Below are 15859 nucleotides of genomic sequence, written 5' to 3'. Positions count from 1 at the left end.
TAACAAAATGGGACGCAGTCTGTTGTGATTGAAGATTCCCAGCTAACAATTGTTTCCGATTGCTCTGATTTCCGATTTTTTCCGAGATTTTCTGAATATTTTTTTAGAAATTTGCGATTTCTCCATTTTTTTTTCTAGAAATTTGACCGGTTTTTTAAAAATTTTTATTTTTAAGAATCTCTGCACATTTTCTGAAGTATCTTAAGAATCTTCCTTCCTACTTTTCTAAGGGATTTTTTGTTTGGTTGTTATCGAAAAAAAATTCGAAAAAACAGGTTATGAAATTCGCATATACAATTTTTATTTTTTTTTTTAATATAAATGCAACATACGAGGGCAGTTCGGAAACTTCTTAGCCTAGCACAAAAAGCGCGGTATAAACAGAAAAAAGTTAAGTATTTTGGAAACTTCCATCTCTGTTATGAACACATGTTAAATTTTGTTTCGATCTGGCAACTCCTTCATATAGAAACAGGTGTTCAAAAAAGACGCATCCGCAATTTTTTTACAATGGAAAAATTAGAAATGCGTGCTGTCATTAAATATTTACATAAAAAAGGTTTATCGGGACAAGAAATTCATAAAGATATGGTGAATGTGTTAGGTGAAAGTGCTCCTTCATATGCAACAGTGAAAAATTGGGTTGCTGAATTTAAACGTGGTCGTACAAGCATTGAAGATGAACCACGTAGTGGACTTCCAAAAACAGCAACAACAACAGAAATTGTAGCCAAAGTGCATGATATGGTATTAAATGATCGACGAATAAAAGTGCGTGAAATTGCTAATATCATGGGCATCTCAAATGATCGAGTCCATGAAGAACTACAGATGAAAAAGCTTTCTGCAAGATGGGTGCCGCATTTGTTAACAGTTTATCAAAAACGCATAAGAATGAACATTTCTCAAGCTTGTTTGGATCGTTTTAAGCGAAATAAAATGGATTTTAAGCGTCGTTTCATAACTGTTGATGAGACATGGATCCACCACTATACTCTAGAGACAAACGAACAATCCAAACAATGGACTGAAGCTGAAGGAAGTGTCCCAAAGAAGGCAAAAACAATTCAATCGGCTGGTAAGGTTGTGGCAACGGTTTTTTGGGACTTCAAAGGTATTTTATTGATTGACTATCTGCAAAAGTGTAAAACAATAAATTCAGAGTACTATTGCAACCTTTTGGATCAATTAAATGTACAAATTCGAGAAAAACGTCCTGGCTTACTTGTTCCCAAATCTAAAAAAAAAATCCTTGCTGGAAAGCGTTTTACGTCAAATGAAGATGCAATTACAGTTGTAAACCACTATTTTGAAGACCTTGAGGAAAACTATTTTAATCAAGGAATAGGATTGCTAGAAAAGCGTTGGACTAAGTGTATTGAAGTTTCAGGAGATTATATTGAAAAAAAAAATATTTTTGAAAAACTAACTATTCTCTTTCATTGATAGGCTAAGAAGTTTCCGAACCGCCCTCGTATAATAATTGAAGCTAGTGTTGATAGCTTTAAGTTACACGTGCCCATTGTTCTACTATTAATCACCAAATGATAACAACAGGAAAAATCATTAGAACGTTTGAAATTTAAAATCTTTAATCTTAAATAGCGCATTAAAAAAAAATTGTCTCTGAGTGGGATTTGTGTTCTGTGTTGTGTCAATATCAAAGGCGTCAGTCAACACCCTAGAATTTTTTCAGAAAATCTAAATTTATCTCCGAAATTTTTCAGAATTTCTTTCCGAATTCGGACCGATTTTCTTAAGGAAATCTAAATTTTCCAACTTTCGTACCAAATCCGGCATCAGAATCGGAAATTTTTTAAGAAATTCTGTCCGAATTCGAAACGATTTCGGAACAAAATGTTAGCTGGATTATTGCATGACAACTTAAAAATGTTCGCACTGTGTGCGTTGGAGTTCGGTGGCAAAAATTATCATCGAATGGGAAAAATGAAACAAGTTTTAGAGTACCGCTATTTGACTGACTCAGCAATGCTAGATTACGTATTCCATAGAAGCACACAAACACACATTCAGTCACGTCAAACATCATTTATACACATACACTCGCTCACTCGTTCGTTCACAGGCCACCATTTCATCATGTTTTATTCTCTCCGCCCGCTTTGTTTCATTTGGAGCGTTCTACGACGCTCAGTGTTGTTATTACTAAGTAGCCAAGCAAGCAACACTTGGGGTCATCGAACGTTCTTCCAGTGCTGGGTTAAGAATACGGGAATCAAAACAATCGAACCAAACGAAAGACAAGAAGTAAACAGAATGTATAAAAACACAACAACAGCAGCAACAGAAGAAGAAAGCGCAAACCATACAAAAAAGAAAGAAAACGGGAATACGCTAAGCGATCTTTGCTGTTCTGTCATCGTGTGTGTGTGTGCGGTGGTAAATGTAATCAAAATAAATACGAAAGAATGTTAAGAATTACGTGTTCTTTGGTCGCTTCTTAATTTCAAAATATTCTTATCAGCTCCAACCAATTTTAAACAGTTCTTCGAGCTCATATCGTAAGAGAAACGATATGCATTCGCTGGTCACAAAGAGAAAGAAGCAAATGTTTTCTCTTAAGATGTAAGAGAATTGTTCATATTCCAAGTTAATTGTGGATGCGATCATTTATGAGGAAGTAACCCATTGAAATGCATTCGTTGCAGAATATTATCGCCAAGTCAGCCAATTTATATCTAAGGCAGGGATGCACAAAACAATATGTGTGACTGTAGTGGTAAGAGTACCAAAATTACTCTCAGATTCAGCACAACATTTAAAAAGGTTGTTTTTATTAGATTTTTCTTATTTATTTAATATGTTCATATCAAAGAAGTAATTTTAAATAACAAATATTAAATTTAAACTTTTAATTCTAATTTAAAGGCAATATTAAAGTACAACATAAAGAAACAAGTGAGCCATGGCTATAGTCGGGTCGGGGCCGACTATGTGATACCCTACACCACTACCCCTGTGCATAAGCTTTTGACTGGTAAAATTCAAAATATTAAATTGGGATAGTTTAGCGTCTTTGCTCTGAGTGTCTTCATTAATACAGGTCTATTTTGTTAAAACGCAGTTAAGTACATCGTCAAGAAGAAATGGAAAAGTGGGATGTACGTCAACCATCAATAGGTTTCTTTCTCTGTGAGACCCGCATCAACCTCCAAAATTTCGTGACGATCCTATCAAAATTGCGACCTGTAGCGTGATTACGAAAAAATTAAAAAATGGGATGTATTACCGACTATTGCGATATCTCCGTTATTTGGACCCTAGAGTAGAGGAATGGGGCTAATACCAAAGTTCGCTCATATTTATGAATAACATGTTGCTATATCTCACTCCTATGTATCCACGATGACTCATTACGGTCTCTAGACCTTTCGACAGAAAAGTCAATAGAGGCCTATTATATGCCAAAATTACACGAAAGCGGTATCACAGGTCCAATGGGGAAATATCACCGGATTACACCAAAACACATGTTGATTTTATGTTTGGGGACATACAATTAAAAAAATGTTGAGAGGTGTAAAGTTCATTTTGAAGCTCACTATATAAAGACCTCGAAGTTTGTTCAGACTATCTTAAGTTTCTCAGATGTTTGATTCAAAATTTTCAATATTTTTGGATATTTTATCTGATACTTGTTCGAAAACGTTAAGAAAATCTAACAAAGATGAGAATGTTATAAGTGTTTTGCTCAATTTTCAGACGCCAATTTCGAAAGAATTTCTTTACTTTTGAATTTATCTCAAATTGTTTTCTTAACTTCCTAGTAGGCCTATCAAAAAAGGTATTTTCAGTGAGATTCAGTTTGTTGCAATTAAAATTTTTTGATAAAGTGCTTAATAACGTCAACAGATAATGCACTGAGCAGTTGTGGAATGAAATGAAAACTGTCTTTAAAACAACCTCAACTATATTAGGGACAAAAACCACCCGAAAAGAAGAACGTTGGATAACAACAGAAATCCTCGAACTTAGCGAAAAGCGAAAAATACACAAAAATACCAACTATGAAATTTATTGGGAAATAACCCAAGAGATTAGAAACGCCACACGAGCTGCAAAGAACGCTCAACTTAACAAACAATGTGAAGAAATCGAAAGGCTACACCGACTACATGACGATTTCAACCTACACAAGAAATTAAAAGAAGCTTCCGGAATATACCGCAAAACTCATCCTGCTCTACTTGTCGACGAAAACAGTAAAGCTGTCTTCGAGACCAAAGAAAGAAAAAGTGTTTGGCACAAATATATCAAAACAACATTCACTGATGATGAAAGGCCAGAAAATAACACAAATACTGAATCAGACATAACAGGAAACCCGATCACGGAAGATGAAGTCAAATCGGCAATTCAGTCAATGAAAGATAAGAAGACCGTCGGCCCTGATGAAATACCCGCAGAAATTAATAGAAGGAAACAATATACAACTACTGTTGAAACTCTTCAATCACGTTTACGATACAGGACAATACCCCGACGTCTGGTTAAAATCTACATTTATAGCTATACCAAAAAAGCACATGCTCGAAAATGCGGTGATTATAGACTAATTAGTCTAATGTGTCATGCCCTAAAAATATTCATTAAAATACTACATAAAAGAATCTACCCTAAGTGTTAGCCAAATAGGGTAGAACACAATTCGGGTTCAAAGAAGGCATGGAAACGCGGGAGGCACTACTAAGTATTCATGTCCTTATTCAAAATGTAGAGATGTTCAAAAAAGATATATTCTTATGTTTCGTCGACTACGAAAAAGCTTTCGATACGGTCAGACATGAACAAATGATGGATACCGGAATAACAGAAAAGGAAATAAGATGCATAAAAAAACCTTTATTGGCAACAAACTGCAAGCATTCAAGTTGTTGGAGAACTCACTGACAATATCCCAATATCCAAAGGCGTTAGACATGGGTGTATCCTATCACCTCTATTATTTAATTTATACTCCAACAAAATATTTCAAGAAGCAGTTGAAAACGAGCAAATTGGCGTAAGAGTGAATTACTCTGAATTAATAAACAATATACGATACGCCGACGACACAACATTAATTGCCACAGAAACTGGTTAACTCACTTACTCAAAAAAGCGAATTATACGGTCTTAAGATTAACATTAAGAAAACGAAATATTTGGTAATAAGTAGAAAAAATTACCAAAACAACGCATCATTGAAAATAAAAAATTACGAAATAGAACGGGTAAGGAGTTTTAAATATCTTGTGGTCCTTATAAATGATCAATGGGATGCCTCGAGAGAGATAAAATGCCGAATAGAAATAGCAAGGCAATCCTTTTTTAACCATCGTAAAATATTAACAAGTCATGACGTCAACATTTGAACAAAAATGCGCTTCATAAAATGTTATATATGGTCCACTCTACTATATGCTGCCGAGACATGGACAATAACGTCAATAGACGAACAAAAATTGAACGCATTTGAAATGTGGATTTATCGCAGAACTCTGAAAATTCCTTGGACCGGCCGGGTACCAAATGAAGAAGTCCTGAGAAGAATCAACACTAATCGATGTCATAAAAGTAGGAAGATATCCTATATGGGACACATAATGAGAAACGAAAAGTATTCTGTCATCCAGAGCATAATTAAATATCAAATTGAGGGAAAAAGGCCAAGAGGAAGAAGAAAAATATCCTGGATTAAAAACATTTTGGAGTGGACAAATCAATCAGATGAAAGAAGCCTTATCTACGCTGCCAGGAATAGAGAGATCACCATTGCTGAATAATTTACAGCTAAAAATACTTAATTTGTTATTGTATGATCGCCAAAATCCGAATACGGATCGGCAAATAAAGAAGAGAAGGTAAAGTGCTACAACAAGTAAATATGTACGACCTTCATATAAATTTTGTCCCAGTAAAAATTCAGATCCGTTAGTCATTATGTAACCCATTACAAACAATGTAAACAAAAATAACTACATATATTACTCCTTACTAAGCTATGAGTACTGCGACTCAGTGCGTGTATGTCTGACTACAAATCTGAACACAACCCTGTGTTCAACGCTCACCGTCGGCACGCTAGCTTTTTGTTAAAAATATAAAAACCCTTAATGTTCGTATGCGTGGCATAGTGTGTTCGGCTACAAATCAGCTACAGCTACAATTCGGCTACAGATCAAATCCAGCAGAGAGCGAAATAAAATAAAAATATGAAGTGTGTTAAAATTGAAAACAAATTCCACCTCAACTGTTCTAACAAATAGACAATTTTTAGCTTATTTTACAGAATAATTAGTTATTCTAGTGGTAATACAGTTATTACCGACAGTTTTTAACGCTTACATTATGTTTTTTGCTATTCGAAAAGATTTATTTTACAAACTGTATGTAATTTGACTGGCTCTGACTGATCAGCTAAATATTTACTCCGCTGCTTCTATTTCTGTTTTCGTTTTCGGCGTTTCATTCATTTCAGTAAACAAGCATTTTTAACTTAAATAAAAACGTGAAAAAAACAACAAAAACAAAGCTGACATAATGTTTTGAGAACTGTAATGGTATTGTTATTATTGCTGGCCCGTAGCTGTTGTTGTTGTTCTCTAGAATCTCATAACATAGCGGTATTCTTACGAAATACCGTAGAGCCCGGTAAGTAAAGCTCAATGACCCCAACTCAGCCGAAAAATATAAAACAAAAAAACACAGTCATATTATCGGCGATTCCAACGTCTGTCTGTGTGACTGTGTTAGTCAGTCAAGGTGTGTATGTATGCATGCCCGCGAGAATTTCTTTCTTTGTCGCCGCTCATTGATTGGTGGGACTATTGAATTGCTGCTTTTATTGACGTTGTTGGCGGCGGCGGATTATATTCGGAAATTTATTTATTTTTATTGACTTTCTGTCAGACGTGACGTGATTTTACTTACAAGGCTGTCGACAATGCTTCTGTTTTGATATTTACTCCTTTGATTTTGATTTCTTTTTATACCCTACACCACTATGTGGGGAGGGTATTATAAGTTGGTTTTGGCCAAAAAGTTTGTAACGCATCGAAATAATGGTCGTAGACCCATACTTATATATATCAAAATGAATGTCTCGACGAGCTGAGTCGATCTGGCTATGTGTGTCCGTCCGTCAGTCCGTCCGTCCGTCCGTCTGTCCATCTAAACCTTGTAATCACGCTACAGGCCGCAATGTTGATCGGATCGTCACGAAATTTTGGATGTTGATGGGGGTCCCGGAGGGGAAGAAGCCTATTGATTTTGGTGATGGTCGGATAATATTTAGGGGTCGGAAAGGGCAAAAAACTTAGGTGGATAAAAAGATAACGTTATTTTCCAAAGGCAATATCTCAGCTTCTATATGGGGTATACCAAAAGCCAAACCTGACAATGAAAGCAGAAAATATCACCTTTCTAATGATGTAAAGTACGTGCTCGTAGGTGATCAAACAACGAAGATATCGCAATAGTAGCAAATAAAACCCCAATTTTCATGTTTGCGATTTTAATTATATTGACAAATATCACAGATTTGGTTGAAAATTTTCCAAAATCAAAGCCTGACTATGAAAGTAGAAGATCCCGTCTTTACAATGATGCAAACTAGGTCGGCGTAGGTAACCAAATAACGGAGATATCGCAATAGTCGGTAATACATCCCATTTTTCTTTTTTTTTTGGAAATCACGCTACAGGTCGCAATATTGATCGGATCGTCACGAAAGTTTAGGGGTTAATGGGGGTCTCACAGATGAAGAAGCATATTGATGTTGGTGATGGTCGGATAATATTTAGGGGTCGGAATGGGCAAACACTTATTTGGAGAAAAGTCAACATTTTATTTCAAAGCCAATATCTCTGTTTCTTTAAGAGGTATATCAAAAGCAAAACCTGGGAAGGAAAGTAGAAAATATCACTTTTACAACGATGTAAAGTAGGTTGTCGTAGGTGGTCAAATAATAAAGATATGGCAATAGCCGATAATGCATCCCATTTTCCGATTTTTTTGTAATCACCCTACAGGTCGCAATTTTGATCGGATGGTCACGAAATTTTGGGGGTTAATGGGGGTCCCAAAAAGAAAGAAGCCTATTGATTTTGATGACGGTCGGATAATATTCAGGGGTCGGAATGGGCAAATACTTATTTGGAGAAAGGTCAACGTTTTATTTCAAAGCCAATATCTCTGTTTCTTTAAGAGGTATATCAAAAGCAAAACCTGGCAAGGAAAGTAGAAAACATCACCTTTACAACGATGTAAATTAGGTTGTCATAGGTGATTAAATAGCAGAAAGATGGCAATAGTCGATAATGCATCCCATTTCCGATTTTTTTGTAATCACGCCACAGGTCGCAATTTTGATCGGATCGTCACGAAAGTTTAGGGGTTAATGGGAGTCCCACCGAGGAAGAAGCCTACTGATTTTAATGATGGTCGGATAATATTCAAGGGTCGGAATGGGCAAAAACTTATTTGGAGAAAAGGTCTACGTTTTATTTCAAAGCCAATATCTCTGTTTCTTTAAGAGGTATATCAAAAGTAAAACCTGGCAAGGAAAGTAGAAAGTTTAGGGGTTAATGGGGGTCCCACAGAGGAAGAAGCCTACTGATTTTAATGATGGTCGGATAATATTCAAGGGTCGGAATGGCAAAAACTTATTTGGAGAAAAGGTCTACGTTTTGTTTCAAAGTCAATATCTCTGTTTCTTTAAGAGGTATATCAAAAGTAAAACCTGGCAACGAAAGTAGAAAATATCACCTTTACAACGATGTAAAGTAGGTTGTCGTAGCTGCTCAAACAACAGAGATATCGCAATAGTCGGTAATGCATCCCATTTTCCGATTTGTTTGTAATCACGCTACAGGTCGCAATTTTAATCGGATCGTGACGAATTTTTTGGGAGTTGATGCGGGTCCCACATAGGAAGAAGCCTATTGATTTTGGTGATAGCCGGATAATATTTAGGGGTCGGAATGGGGAAAAACTCATTTGGAGACAAATTCAAAGTTTTATTCTTTGTGAATATATTGGCTTCTAGTAGGGGTATTCCAACGACAAAGCCTGTCAATGGAAGAAGAAAATATTACCTTTACATTGGTGTAAAGCAGGTTGGCGAAGGTGGTCAAACAAGGGAGATACCACAATAGTCGGTAATGCAGCCAATTCTTCCATTTTTTTGCAATCAAGCTACAGTTCGTAATTTTGATCGGATGGTCACGAAATTTTGGTTGCTTATGGGGGTCCCAGAGACAAAGAGGCATATTATTTTTGGTGGTAGTCGGTTTATATTCCCTAAAAGAAATGTTTACCAGTGAAAAGCTTATGCACAGGGGTAGTGGTGTAGGGTATCACATGGTCGGTCCCGTCCCGACTATAGCCTTTGCTCACTTGTTTTTCATAAAAATGTTTATATTTTTTGCTGAGTCAGACTAATGATCCATACAAACAATATAACAATGCTATTTTCACACATAACGATATTTACGAGTACGTTTTTTTAAATAACATAATCTATTAATTTGTTATTATGTTCATTGGAAATATATTGTACCAACGAAATGATATCTGCATTTCAAAACTAGACTAGACCAAACTTTACTTCTTTGAAACAAAATGTTTAAAATGTGTAGTACTATTTAATAAACCAAACTTTTTCGTTATATAGTATATCCCTGCAAGCAACAATAAATGCGACAGTCGTAATATTATCCAAAAAACCAAACACACGGGAAGAACTGTGCCACTATCGTGTGCTTGATCTCTTTGGATAAGATTCAGATTGTCGCATTCATTGTTGCTTGCAGGGATATACTATATAACGAAAAGGTTTTTTTATACCCTCAGCCTTTAGGCTAAAGAGGGTATTTACACTTTGATAAGACCAAAAATGTGCCTCATAGAAATAATGGTTTTAGACCCCAAGTATGTTTGTACGATATCCGTTTCAGACAATTTTGAGTAGATCTAGCAATGTCCGTCCGTCTGTCTGTCTGTCTGGCAGGCTGGCGCGCACGATAACTCTCGAACGGATCAATCGATTCGGTTCAAATTTTGGGTGTCGAAATATTTTGTCCAGATTCGATTTAAGTTCAAAGATGGGCCATATAGGTCCACTCCTTCAGGTACCTCCCCCACAAATGTTCAAAAATTGGCGCAAAAATTGTGCGCACGATCCCTCTCGAAGGGAATAACCGATTTTGCCCATACTTTGCACATCGTGTAATTTCTACCAATATGTTCCAATATGGACTCAATCGATCCACTTCTTTGAGTACCTCCCACAGTCCGAAGAGTGTAAAAGCCCCCTATGGCACCCCCGTGGTCTATGTCGGTCCATTCCTTTAAGTACCTTTTCAGCAAAATTTTTGAACTTTAATCCTAATCAACATTTTTGTCGGTTCATACTAGACCAAAATTTTGAAACCCCCTAAATACATAACTTTTTGTGAAAAAAAGTGTTTCAATTTGCACAGGCTGAGGGTATATCTCTGTCGGCAAAGCTGACTGATACTTTTTTACTTGTTTTATTTATTTTTACTAAGGACTACGTATTTTGTCCATAAAAAAACTGGCCATTACTGTTCATTTCTTGCACAATATTGTTAAGTTTCGTAGAAAATTTAATATATTTTTTAATCAATTCAATTTAAACAAATTTTCAACGTTAACTTTACTAAATTTTATGTTTCTAAACATCAGAGGCCTCCGCAAGGATATTCTAGCGTAAAAAGTCACACTTTACCCAGAAAAATTCTTCAAAAAATCAAAAATAAGGTGTTCGAATAGAAGAAATTTCATAATCTGTGTTAATGTAATAAAGTTCTTATTATTCTTGTTTTACACAAACAATAAATTCTTTTTATTATTTTGGGATAGTTTGCAATGGCTTGCATTTTATTGCATCTTTGAACTGCACAAAAACACATTCCGAAGAGTGCCTTTAAATTCAATCCAAAGCACTGCATCAAAACACGTGCTTTGGATGCAAATTGGAGTGCATCCTATTCTTCCCTAAAGGGTTAGTTAAACTGCGAATCCAATAAGATAGGATGCAGTGCCGAAGGGTTAGTTAAAATGCAGTGCTAATGGAGTGCATCTTTTAGTAGTCACGCTCTTGTAAAAATTATGAGTGAAAATGCCTAATTTGATGCACTTGTACATATGATTCAACTGCATCTTTGGAAGCAAACATTTTGCTGGGGTATTATTCGCATTTTTGCTCCTTAACGCCAATTGGTATCGTTTTTTGTCATAAAGATTTGAGTATAAAAATCTTTTGAATATTTTCTCTTCCTTTTGGTCGTTGTTATTAACGTTTTTGGATGTTATATGTTGAATCAGTTTATTGATCGTTTTGTTGGGGAAATCGATCATTTTGAGAATTTGTTTTATTCTGGATATGTTTTTGGAATGAAAGACTTGGTCACTGCTGTTTAAGACCCGCCGTATAAAATTTGTTGCTGTGTTTATTTCAACTCTCATAGGATGTTTAGAATGGTAATTGATTAGTCGGTCTGTATTTTCAATATTTTCAACCTGATCTCTCCTTACAATACAACATATGTCATCGACTTATATTAAAATTTGTTTGAATGTTCAAGGTCAACAAACCCAAATTTCTTGACTCTGTTGGTTAAATCATTTTTTAAACATCCAAATAAACATCCTTTTTCATTGTTTCTTCCAATATCCGGAAGTTACCAACGCCTCTGCTTGATACATATACAATCCCATACCATAACTGACATTATGCCGAACTTTACGGTATGGATAAAATTGTTATTTTCCAGGGTTATGAGAAATTTTCGCCATATTTTTGGGCGATAGAAGTTTTCGCCATAGTAAATAATTTTCGTCTCATCAGAAAATATAACGTCATCCCAGTACTCTAGAGGGTGTGAAATATTTCTGTAGTAAATCTGAATGGCCTCTCCATATTTTGCAGGGAGAGCAGTAGCTTCTTCCTAGCCACTCGTAATGAATACTTGTAGTTATGTAGCACTTTTCTGACTTTCTCGTGGCACACAGTGGTGCCGCTTCCATATAAACGTGGACAAAAATAGAAGGAGCTGACCTAGGATGATGAATTTTTGTAGAAGTACTTATGAGGGCATAGGAATGAAAAATACTAAGTTTAGTCCATATCGGTTCAGATTTGGATATAGCCCTCATATATATCTTTCCCCGATTTTGCTACTACAACTCTGTCAATTTTAAAAGAATAGCCTTCAAATTAAATATGTGATATGTTCTTAAGCCCCTGATCAGTTTTAACGATTTAAACAAAAATCATTTCAGTTTGGATGTAGTCCCTATATATGTTTTTAATATTACCCTTTAATAGAGTTGCTACATAGTGGGTTTGATTTTGAAATAAATTTAATTGAAACTATCTATAGTCATGTTTTTACTAATGGTTTTCTATCTCGATTTATTTGTCGTGAAATGTTTGAAACATATGCCAATTAAATCAAGATAGAGCCATTATTATGACAGTGTAAACTTTTTTAAGGCCAATGGCCACTCTTTTAATTCCCAATTCAAAAGTTGTAATACACTTTATGTAAAATCAGAACGTTTCTAGGTTGAATTTATCATACATATAACAACAATATCCCACTCTTACCAAAATAGTGGAATTAACTATCGCAAAATTATTTCAGATTCGAGCTTTTTTAAGTCTTTTTGACAACGTATCAACAAATATAACACGAAACAGTAAAATGAACTGAATTAATAAACTAAGGCAAACTAAGGAAACTTGCAGTTTTCGGCCGAAGCTGCAATTTTTAGATACACTCCATGAAAAAAGCGAAATTCGTGAGTTATGTTTAATATTCTATTGCTTCGATCAACATAAGGGTACTTTATATATAAATATTTTATGTAAACGTTTTTGTTCACAAAAAGAATGTCTACTGGCCACTCCTTAATTCCCAATTCAAAACTTTTAATATTTCCAATAACTTGTTTAAATACAGTCCCTTGAACATGTAGCCCTTTTTTACGTAAATTTCGATGTCAGCTACCTACGAAAAATTGTCTATGTTTAAGGAGCTATAACTTTATTGTAACTCCATATATCGACAAAACTTTTTCACGATTGTCTTATTTGAAGTGTTTTCAATACAATAAAACCATAAGATTATAAAAACAAATCGACAACACATTTTTTGAGGCAGCTGAGCCAAATTTCAGAGGCTGGTTTGGGGCCTATCTTTTATTTCCTTAATTATTCGTGTTTCAATTCGGGGGGTCAATATTTTTGGTCTGCCAGGTGATGCATTCAGTTTGAGCCGACGTATGATGTTGTACACCGTTCTCACATGTCCGTCCGGCCGCAACGTACAGAACGCATTTATTGTCCGATTCAGCTGAAAAGTGGTGAATACAATTTTTTCTCATAGGAAGAACGCTATTGCTTTTAGTGAAAATCGATCAAGATTTGGATATAGCTTCGCCCGTTTTCACGTATTTTCTACACCAAATCCGCTATATATGTCCGAGTTCGATGAAATTTGGAACGTGTGACTGAATTCGGTCTAGAAATAAATAAATGTGCCAAATTATATCGAAATCGGTATAGCCGATTTCACGTAATTGCTGCACCCAACACGCTTTATATCTCAGATTTCGATGAAATTTGGAATGTGTGACTAAATTTGGTCTATAAATAAATGTGCCAAATTATTCCGAAATCTATCAGATTTGGATATAGCTTCCATAAATAATTTCGCCCGATTTCACGTATTTGCTGCACCATACACACTATATATGTCCGATTTCGGTGAAATTTTAAATGTGTGACTGAATTCGGTCAAGACATATTTGTGCCAAATTATATCGAAATCGGTTCAGATTCGGATAAGCCCCCCCTACATGTATGTATATTTTCGGCCAATTTGTGATAAAAATTCCTAATTGATAAAATTGATGGGTATACGCAATTTTATTGCACGTTGATTAATTTTGCAATTATTTAGTTGACATCAAGAAACCAGGTGCTTATACTATTTGCCTGTTGTTTTTGTTATTTCCGATCGATTTCAGCATTTATTGCTTTGATGTTGCCATAAGCAGGTAAATCAACTCAAATGTGCAAAAACCCAACATCATTGAAAGAATTTCTTGTTGGAAGTCCTAAATAAACAAGTTAAAAAGTATCGGTCAGAGAGATATACCCTCAGCCTGTGTGGATTGAAGTACTTTTTTTCGCAAAAACACTTATGTATTTAGGGGGTTCCCAAAATTTTGGGCCGACAAAAATATGGATAGGATTAAAGCTCAAAAATGTACGCGGATGTCGTTAGATAGGGTTTTTTAACATACTAAATCCTAAATCAAAAAATGTTGAACATTTGTGTGGATGGTACCCCAAGGATTGGACAGATAGGGACCAAATTTGAAGATAAAAAAGTTTCGACAATATTTAGCGAATATTTTCGAACTTTTTCTAATATTCGAATTTCTTCTCATATTCTAAGAAATATTACGATATCCAAAGTGTGGACGAACCCAGTATTCGGTTCGACCTCTACAGCCACTACATTTGGTGCCATAGGGGTTTTTTACAACTTTCGGGCTGTTTTCTCAAGAAGTATGGACTTACCCCTGAAAAATGTCACTGTCGTAATTGAAGCAGCCAATGCAAGTTGCTTCATTAAAAGTTAAAGCGATTCGAGAGCAGTTCTTAAAGTGAATTTATCCAACATTTTGTGTGGGAGGTACCCGAAGGAGTGGACAAATATAGTCCGAACTTGATCCATATCTGGTAGATATATTAGGATGTGTAAACTATGGACCAAATCAGTCACTCCCATCAGAAGTTATCGTGCGCACAATTTTCTGAACATTTTTGAACTTTTGTGGGGAGGGGTACCTGAAGGAGTGCACCGATATGGCTTATCTTCAAACCTAAACATAGTTTGGACAAATATTACGAAGGCCAAATTTTGGACCGACTCGGCAGATTCCTTCGAGAGTTATCTTGCGATCCAACCATTACACACGGTGTCAAAGCGATTGTTTGCAATTTTCAGGTTATTTTCTCAGGAAGTATGGACTTGCCCCTGATGAAACTTGTACCGTTGTATGTGGGGCAGTGAGTACAAGTTGTTAGAACAAAAATCAAAGCGATTCGATAGCAGGCCCTAAACTGATTTTATACGAAATTTTGTGTGGGAGGTACCCGAAGGGGTGGATCGATTAAGTCCATATTTTAACCTTATCTAAGTCTGGTAGACATTTTACGAATTGCAAAGTATGGACGAAATCGATTACTCCCTTCAAGAGTTATCGTACGAAATTTTCCGAACATTTTCGAACTTTTGTGGGAGAGGTACCGGAAGGAGTGGACCGATATAACTCATCTTCAAACTTAAACTAAATTTGGACAAAATATTACGAAAGCCAAATTTTGGACCAAATCGGCTCATCCGTCTGAAACACATTTCGTCCAAACATACTTGGGGTCTAAAACCGTTATTTCGATGTTACAAAAGTGGTCAAATGGTCAAATACTGGGTGATATAGAACAAGACCCTCTGTCCGTTTGTCCATCTAAACCTGGTAATCACGCTATAGGTCTCCGCCTCTAGTAGGAGTATTCGGTAATGTACAGAGGTAGTGGTGTAGGGTGTCACATAGTCGATCCCGTCCCGACTATAGCCTTTGCTTACTTGCCACATTCTCTAAAAATTCAAAAGTTTTTGAGCCTATACTGAACACACATCATTGATTGTTATATATAAGATGAAGAAGATGAATTTGTTCTAAAAATGTAAGTGATTTGAAAAATAAAATACATCAAAACCGTCCTTGGATAAATATAAACATTTCAAAACAGAAA

This window comes from Musca autumnalis, unplaced genomic scaffold (genome assembly GCF_047663935.1).
Source record: "Musca autumnalis isolate F117 unplaced genomic scaffold, ASM4766393v1 scaffold_5, whole genome shotgun sequence".
Lineage (NCBI taxonomy): Eukaryota > Metazoa > Arthropoda > Insecta > Diptera > Muscidae > Musca > Musca autumnalis.
Note: the sequence above shows the minus strand (reverse complement) of the source record.